The sequence below is a fragment of the Coregonus lavaretus genome (genome assembly GCF_964263955.1).
Source record: "Coregonus lavaretus genome assembly, chromosome: 12".
Taxonomy (NCBI): Eukaryota; Metazoa; Chordata; class Actinopteri; order Salmoniformes; family Salmonidae; genus Coregonus; species Coregonus lavaretus.
The window spans coordinates 5689749-5697816 of record NC_139999.1 but is presented as its reverse complement, the minus strand read 5'-3'; the positions used below and the strand labels follow the sequence as shown (position 1 = coordinate 5697816).

The following is an 8068-nucleotide window of genomic DNA, read 5'->3' as shown; positions in this document are numbered from 1 at the left end:
AAGACAGTTAAACGCAATGTGCAGATTGGACAGCGCTCCCGAGCTGAGGATGACACAGTCGACTGTGAGGCTGTAAATTTCCACTCAGAAAGAAGAGAGAGAAGAGGAGTGTGTACGCTGTGTTTGTGTGTGTGTGTGTGTGTGTGTGTGTAATTGTGTAAGTGTGTCAGTGTGTGTGTGTAAGTGTGTAAGTGTGTACGTGTGTGTGCACCCTCCTGAAATCCTCCACTTTGCATGTATCAAGTACACTGGTAAGTCAAGACAAAGACCCTGATGCATCCAATAAGAGCCTGGTCTGGGTAGGTTCCACACCCCTGTGCATTTCCACTGGCACAGCGAGGTACTTGGGATCTCTTCCCCTTAAATAACTCTAAACTTCCAGTTCCTGAAGTAGTGAAATAATAGTTTAGTTTCTCAGTTCAAGGCAAAAAAATAAAAGCTATGATTAACTTCATATTTGCAGGTTTGAATATGAAAATGTTAAATGCCAAATTACCGTACCTGATGTCTTTGTAAATAGAATTGTCTCATTTAATGGCACGTCCATGTATTCTTCCAGTGTGAAAACCTCAAACACACACAATAGACAGCACTTTGCCTTTCAGATCTTCAGGAGCAGAGCTTTCTCCGCTGTAAGTAAGCATTTCACTGTAATGTGGCCAATAAAATTTGATTTGATTTGTATGCTCTATGGCCCACAGCACCACACACACACACACACACACTAGTCACAGCTATTTGCATAAAGCTAAATGTATCTGTGCATTGTGTTGTTGTGTTGTAGTCGCTGTACGCTGAAAAGGGCATTGAAGGATGAACAAAGTGGCGTTGAGGTATTGTTGTTGTTTCGTGCTGACAGGTTCTCCATACATGGATCTCAAGGTAAATTAGTAGTTTAGACGGTGAATAGGAACAAGAATAGAACTGAAGTTGACAAAGACTTCGAGCCCTTTGTGACAACTGCTTTTGTGCTAATGTTTGAAGGGCTTTCTATATAAATACATTTGATTGATGTAGAGAGGTACGCTAGCCTGATCCCAGATCTATCTGTGCTGTCTTGCCATATGCCAATGGCGTGACAATGACCATAGCAGTTTTCGAGACAGCACAAACAGATCTGGAACCAGGCTAGAGGTAGAGGTATCTGAAGGGGACTGGTAGAACTTGGAACACTGAGTGTGACAGGGGAATGTGACCACCCCTCAGTCTATTCCAGATAAGCAATCTAAGGTTTCCAGTGACTCAATTCAAATCTACACACAATATGATCGAAAAACTATCTGATCAAGGTTTGACGCGTCATGGACGCATGTTAGCACCAGGAATAAATGGGGCTAAAGTCACAGTAGTCTCTCTCTCTCTCTCTCTATTTAAGGGCTTTATTGGCATGGGAAACGTATGTTAACATTGCCAAAGCAAGTGAAATAGATAATAAACAAAAGTGAAATAAAAATGAACAGTAAACATTACACTCACAAAAGTTCCAAAAGAATAAAGTCATTTCAAATGTCATATTATGTATATATACAGTGTTGTAATGATGTGCAAATAGTTAAAGTACAAAAGGGAAAATAAATAAACATAAATATGGGTTGTATTTACAATGGTGTTTGTTCTTCACTGGTTGGCCTTTTCTTGTGGCAACAGCTCACAAATCTTGCTGCTGTGATGGCACACTGTGGTACTTCACCCAGTAGATATGGGAGTTGATCAAAATTGGATTTGTTTTCGAATTCTTTGTGGGTCTGTGTAATCTGAGGGAAATATGTGTCTCTAATATGGTCATACATTTGGCAGGAGGTTAGGAAGTGCAGCTCAGTTTACACCTCATTTTGAGGGCAGTGTGCACATAGCCTGTCTTCTCATGAGAGCCAGGTCTGCCTATGGCGGCCTTTCTCAATAGCAAGGCTATGTTCACTGAGTCTATACATAGTCAATGCTTTCCTTAACTTTGGGTCAGTCACAGTGGTCAGGTATTCTGCCACTGTGTACTCTCTGTTTAGGGCCAAAAACCATTCTAGTTTGCTCTGTTCTTTTGTTAATTCTCTTTTTGTTTTCTCATAATTTGGTTGAGTCTAATTGTGTTGCTGTCCTGGGACTCTGTGGGGTCTGTTTGCTTGCTTAGGGTACTCTTGTCCAAGTTCATCTCTCTGTAGGTGATGGCTTTGTTGAGGAAGGTTTGGGAATCGCTTCCTTTTAGGTGGTTGTAGAATTGAATGGCTCTTTTCTGGATTTTGATAATTAGCGGGTATCGGTCTAATTCTGCTCAGCATGCATTATTTGGTGTTTTACAATGTACACGCAGGATATTTTATCAGAATTCTGCATGCAGAGTCTTAAATTTGCTGTTTGTCCCATTTTGTGAATTCTCTCTTTGCTCTGCTGTATGGTATGTGACTACCTGAGTTATTATTGCCTTGGGTTGTGGTCTGCTTGCATTATTTCCTCTTTAACTGTAAACCACAGAAGACTTTGTCATGTTATTGAAATGCATGATGCAACATTCTGTGGTCAGGTGTCAGGGCCTTGCAGCAGACCTGGGTTCTCCCGAGTGGCGCAGTGGTCTAAGGCACTGCATCGCAGTGCTAGCTGTGCCACTAGAGATCCTGGTTCGAATACAGGCTCTGTTGTAGCCGGCCGCGACAGGGAGACCCATGGGGCGGTGCACAATTGGCCCAGGGTAGGGAGGGAATGGCCGGCAGGGATGTAGCTCAGTTGGTAGAGCATGGCGTTTGCAACGCCAGGGTTGTGGGTTCAATTCCCACGGGGGGCCAGTATGAAAAAATAAAAATAATAATAATGTATGCACTCACTAACTGTAAGTCGCTCTGGATAAGAGCGTCAGCTTAAATTTAAAAAGTAGTATTTGAGAAATCTTGGCGTTGGCTTTAGCCTGCCTGGAGTGCCAGAGAGGTGGAGTTGGGCAGTTTTGCGATTGGTTCTATTGTGCCAGACAAGCGCAATCGAAAATGCATCAAAATACATTCCATTACACTGAATGGACTATAATAGCTTGCCAATGCCATCACATTAACGGCCTTGTCTGAGTGACTGTGAAGCTGTTCATATTAATGTCAGCTGTCATGAATTTGTCTGTGAGACGATGGCAGTGGTTGTTTCTGAGCAGTTACATATACATTATGTATAAGTCAAAGGTGAGGTGAGGTCTGGCCTTTGTAAAATGTCATGCAAGCCCTTCAGGACAACGACAGAGATTTTATTTGAACATGTTTATAAGTGGGATGAGGTTATGCAAGAATACCAGAGGCTACCTATTCCTACTGCTTATCCGTAGAGTAATCGGACGCGTAACATCATGATGGAGATATTGAACCAAAGGCAGTCTGTGTTTGTTATTTCTACAGGGGTTCATGCCAGCCATGTTGTAGATGAGGTTTATGGTCATATTTTAACGTCCCCAATTCTAAACCAGCAAAATGGCACTATCAGGTGGTCTCATTCCCAATGTAATGTTATACAATCCTATACGATAACAGTGGCGTATCCACCCCCCCCCCCCCCACTTCAATTCCAACTGCCACCTGTTTGACACCAAAACACTTACAACAAATACATATTGACATAATAAATTAAATAAAAGTGTGTAAAAATTATATAAAGGATATTTCATGCTGAAACCCTCATATTAAACAAGTTGAAATAAAATAATCGTATTTAATTATGTCATATATTTTACATGTGATAAGGCCACACAGAAGGCCAGAGATAATTACAGACACCTGTGATAATCTGAAGTACCCAAAGGGGCCACTAGATGTCTTGTGATAGATTACATAACATCCCTGAAATACACACAAATTCTGGTAGTTTACTGGCAAACTTCGAAAGTTTGCAACCCTAAGCATGCCTGAGATTTCCATTCCTCCCCCAGAGGCCATGTTTACCTACTGTGATCCCTATGAGAGTTTTCAAAACTCAGTGATTAATTTGAGGGGGAGAAGGAAGGAAGGAAGGATGCTTTCAAGTGTTTCAACAAGGCACCTAGCACTCATGCTCAGCCAAGCTCTCCAATTAGACACAGAGAGGGGGGAGGGAGGGAGAGGGGGGAGAGAGAGAGGAGAGGAGGGAAATAGGGAGAGAGACAGACAGAGAGAGAGAGAGCAAGACTACTCTGCTGGTGTCTGCAGGCATAACATGTTAAAACATCCTTGGCTAACCACAATGTCTACACTAAGTACCTAACTGGGTGAAATAATGTTGTACAGAGCTTCAAGACACCCTCAGTGGGGATATTTCTTTATCTTAGCTAGATTGATAGTGGAACACCTATTTTCACCTATTCATGTGTGTTGACAACAGTGACTACTAGGCTCCTGAAAAGAAAGGAGTCAGAGGACTTAGGAAGGAAGGAAGGAAGGAAGGAAGGCTTGATAGATTTCAGAAGTGTTACAACAGCGCTCAGTTGAAATCTAAATCACCATTACAGTAGCCTAGAAATCGTTCAACCTCATTAGACCTTAAAGACACTGCGCGCTCTTATTGAATCGGTGAACAAATTCCAAAGATTCAAAGACCGTGCACATCAAGAGAAAGGGTAATTTTTTTTTGCCAGGAAACTGGACTTTACATTTTAGTCATTTAGCAGACGCTCTTATCCAGAGCGACTTACAGTTATTGCTTTTACCCGTGTGATAGGATAACATTACTGCCCTGCGCCGAGTCAAAGTAAAGGAAACAAACTGGCAACAATGTTGCGCTCTATTTCCTTACAATCTTCAGATAGGGGCTATCTATGCATTTCACCAGCCCTTTATAATACAGGCTAGCCTGCTTCTACGCTCAAACGCCAGGCTCGATCACAATCAACATAATGAATTGTCTTTGTTCTTCAGCCGTTCCAATTATAGCCTCAGAAAGAAGAATCCCCCACACCTGACACATATTCAACCATTCCCCCAAAGATAAAGAGACCTGCAAACGAAGCCTAACATAACCTTAATGTAGGCATATAAGGGAATATCATTTTATAATAGGCTCTCATAGGACACAATGTTACACTAATCGCTGTTAAACTAGGCACGGACGGATTTAAACTCTTGGAGGTGTGTCTTCAGTCACCTTGCTGGGCATACTGAAAAAGGCAGACCAGAAATGCCCGTAAAGAATGTAGGAAATGAAATAGAAAGTAGCCTTGCATTAGCCATGCAATCTTTTTACCAAAGCGAGACAACGAAGCTGTTAAACAAAGCCCAGGTGCGATGATTGTCTGAGGTAGTCTTTGAATCATAATTTATTTCACATCTTCATCAGGCAGACAATAGCGGGCGTTGTTACACCGTAACACCATGCCAACCATAACACATCCATGGCATTATCGTTTGATCACACAATGACACCCACTATCGATTGAAGGATAATTTATTCTACCAGCCATACGCAGGCACAGACCTCCATGACAACATGATAAGACTTGTCCCTTTATGTTCAGTTCATCCACACACTGCCTCAATTATTGATGTCCCCTGCCAGCCTTCTGCCAGTATCAAAGATCAACTCGTCTATCGGGGATTCTCTTCATCTGAACGGATCTAAATAGTCTTGATGACACAGTCTGGGCCAGTAAGAGAGCACAACACGTTACAAGAAATTACGCACATAAAATCAACTACAAGGGGGAATAATGTGGAGTTAATGTATGTCAATAAAATGTCTGAAACTTGAGCGATTGCGCGTAGGCAGGCTATTAAACTCATCTCGGGGTTGGCTTGCTGCTGCAACCTGGACTCAGGGGTAGAGGTAACATAGTAAACGTAAAAAGTAAAAAATTCTAAAATACTTCAATTAGTATGATATGTTTCGTTTTGTATGGTATGTATTAATTTTTGGATGTCCATCATTCATTTTCATACAATATGTTAAGAATTTGCTAAACTTATGATATGTTACAAATTCCAATTTGTTGTGGCTAACTTTAGCTAGGTGCCTAGGTGGCTAATGCTAGCTAGGTTAAGGGTTAGGGGAAGGGTTAACTAACTCGCTAAGTAGTTGCAAAGTAGCTAAAAAGTAGGAAGTATTTGCAAAGTTGCTAATTAGCTAAAATGCTAAAGTTGTCCGTGATGAAATTAGAACATGCAATCTTTGGGCTGCTAGATGTTGGCGATATATACGCCTACCCACCCACCCAGACTAACCACCCTAATTTCATTATTATTTTTTGCCTTAAGTAACCTGCTGTCTTATGTAACCATACCAAAAGTGAAATATCATACTAATTCGAGTGTCCTGGATATACATTTAACAATGTCAGTCTATGAGACCAGGCTGCAGTGTCGCTGCCTTTAGGCTACTGGATCCTGACAGAAAGAGTCTGGTCTACTATCGAAATGAGTGTACACACAGCATCTATCAGTACGAACAAGATGTAAGAGAGTTGATCTGACATGAGGCACACGACGTGTAGGGTCTGGTTATTCAAAGCTTCCCAGTCACTGTTCTGTTACCGTTAGTCAGTCATTAATCGATAGTGGCAGAAAGAGAGAAACCATTCAGAGCCCAAAACGAAACATTAACAGTGGAATAAACATTCAAGTGAACTATTGTGTAAAACCTATGAAGTTATTCACGGTATTCACGGCAGCCTAAGGTTGTCACAAAATAATAGGTTAAGGCATTTTTTTGATTGCGTTTGGAGGCAAATTTAGGCTTCATCCCTTCTCTCCTGCGAGGATATTAGCATGAGGTCGAAATAACAGAACTCAACCTTTACGGAATTGTGTTCTAAACGTTCTGTTATCAACAATGCAAGATAAATTTTTTAATATGACCGTCTTTGAACATGACTGATGCTCAAAGGCTACTTTTTAGGCATACCACGCCATAACTGAGATTAAACAACATATTGTGACACACAGATGATAAAATTCCCTATCAGAAATAAATTATTATAATGAATCTAATAGCATATGCACTCTAATCATTTGCATATAGCTCATAAAGACGTAACCTAGGTAGGGTAATATTGGTGATGATGATGATCCATTAGCCTACCTGTATTAACTTGAATTCCTTTTTATTCCTTTAGAATGTATCTGTTCTTTCAGTGCAGTGCGGCGGAGTGGTGTTGAATAGTGAGAATTACAGCGGTAAATTTTATTTATAAGGTTTTCTTTCTGACCTTTGTCTCTTAAAATGGGTGAGCATTAGTGGAAAAACACCGGGCCAGCCTCCCTATGCAACAGGAGAGCGTCTTCTTAAAGAGGCAGGTTCCTTTCGCATCGTAGGCGCTAGCTCCCCGCTGCAACATCATTTTCTCTTTCCGTCTGTCTCTGAGCGCGTGCCACGCACGCACGTTGGGCTGTACGCACGCGCGCGCACAAGAGCGCCAGGCGGTCGGATGGAATGGAAAAGCACGCAGAAACAACCAAGCCTTTGCATGCCATGCGTGCACGATAACAAAGTTGTCACTTTGCAAGTATAATTTAATTAATTAACTTTTTATATATATATATATGCCTACATTTGTACTTGTTTTTGAAATGTGCAGATGCATTTTAAACAATCATGTTCCCCTGTAAGATAATTCTGCAGTCAGCTATGATGCACACATAAGATATGTAATATGTTGACATAAGCATACCTGTACAGTCTACTGTAAACATATTTGCAATGACCAAGAACAACATGTAATGTGTTTTAGAGCAGGCGGCAGGCTATGCATTCGAAACGCAAACTGGGTTATGAGTGAGTTCCGTATAGACCGATGGACCTTTGGCAGGGCCTACAGAGGAAACAACTCAGAGATGCAACAATAGTCAGGAAGGCGAGACACAGGATACGTATCTTAATGGAACAGGTATGTCTTTGCTTTTATGTCATTTATTATACCATTATGTATTACATTTATTCATACAACGCCAACAGTGGCATGTAATATCTTGGGAAAAAATGTTTTTTATTTATTTCACAGGATCATGCTATAGTGTATGTGTCATTACCAGTGAATTATAGGCCTAGGAACTACTGTATTTTCATAACCAAATAGAGAGTATAATAATAATACATTATTACCATGTAGAAACAGGAAGTGTGCTTCAGCCACCATGTCAGT

General features: G+C 41.1%; 1 protein-coding gene across 1 annotated transcript in view; it reads right to left on the bottom strand.

Annotated features, from left to right (window-relative positions):
• LOC311138952 (sodium- and chloride-dependent taurine transporter-like) overlaps positions 1-7205 on the bottom strand; it is a 42773-nt gene extending 35568 nt beyond the window's left edge. The window contains exon 1 of the mRNA XM_084173768.1: positions 7009-7205. The gene's annotated coding sequence lies outside the window, so the exon portion shown is untranslated. The remainder of the gene's footprint in view (positions 1-7008) is intronic.
• Positions 7206-8068: the final 863 nt, after the last annotated feature.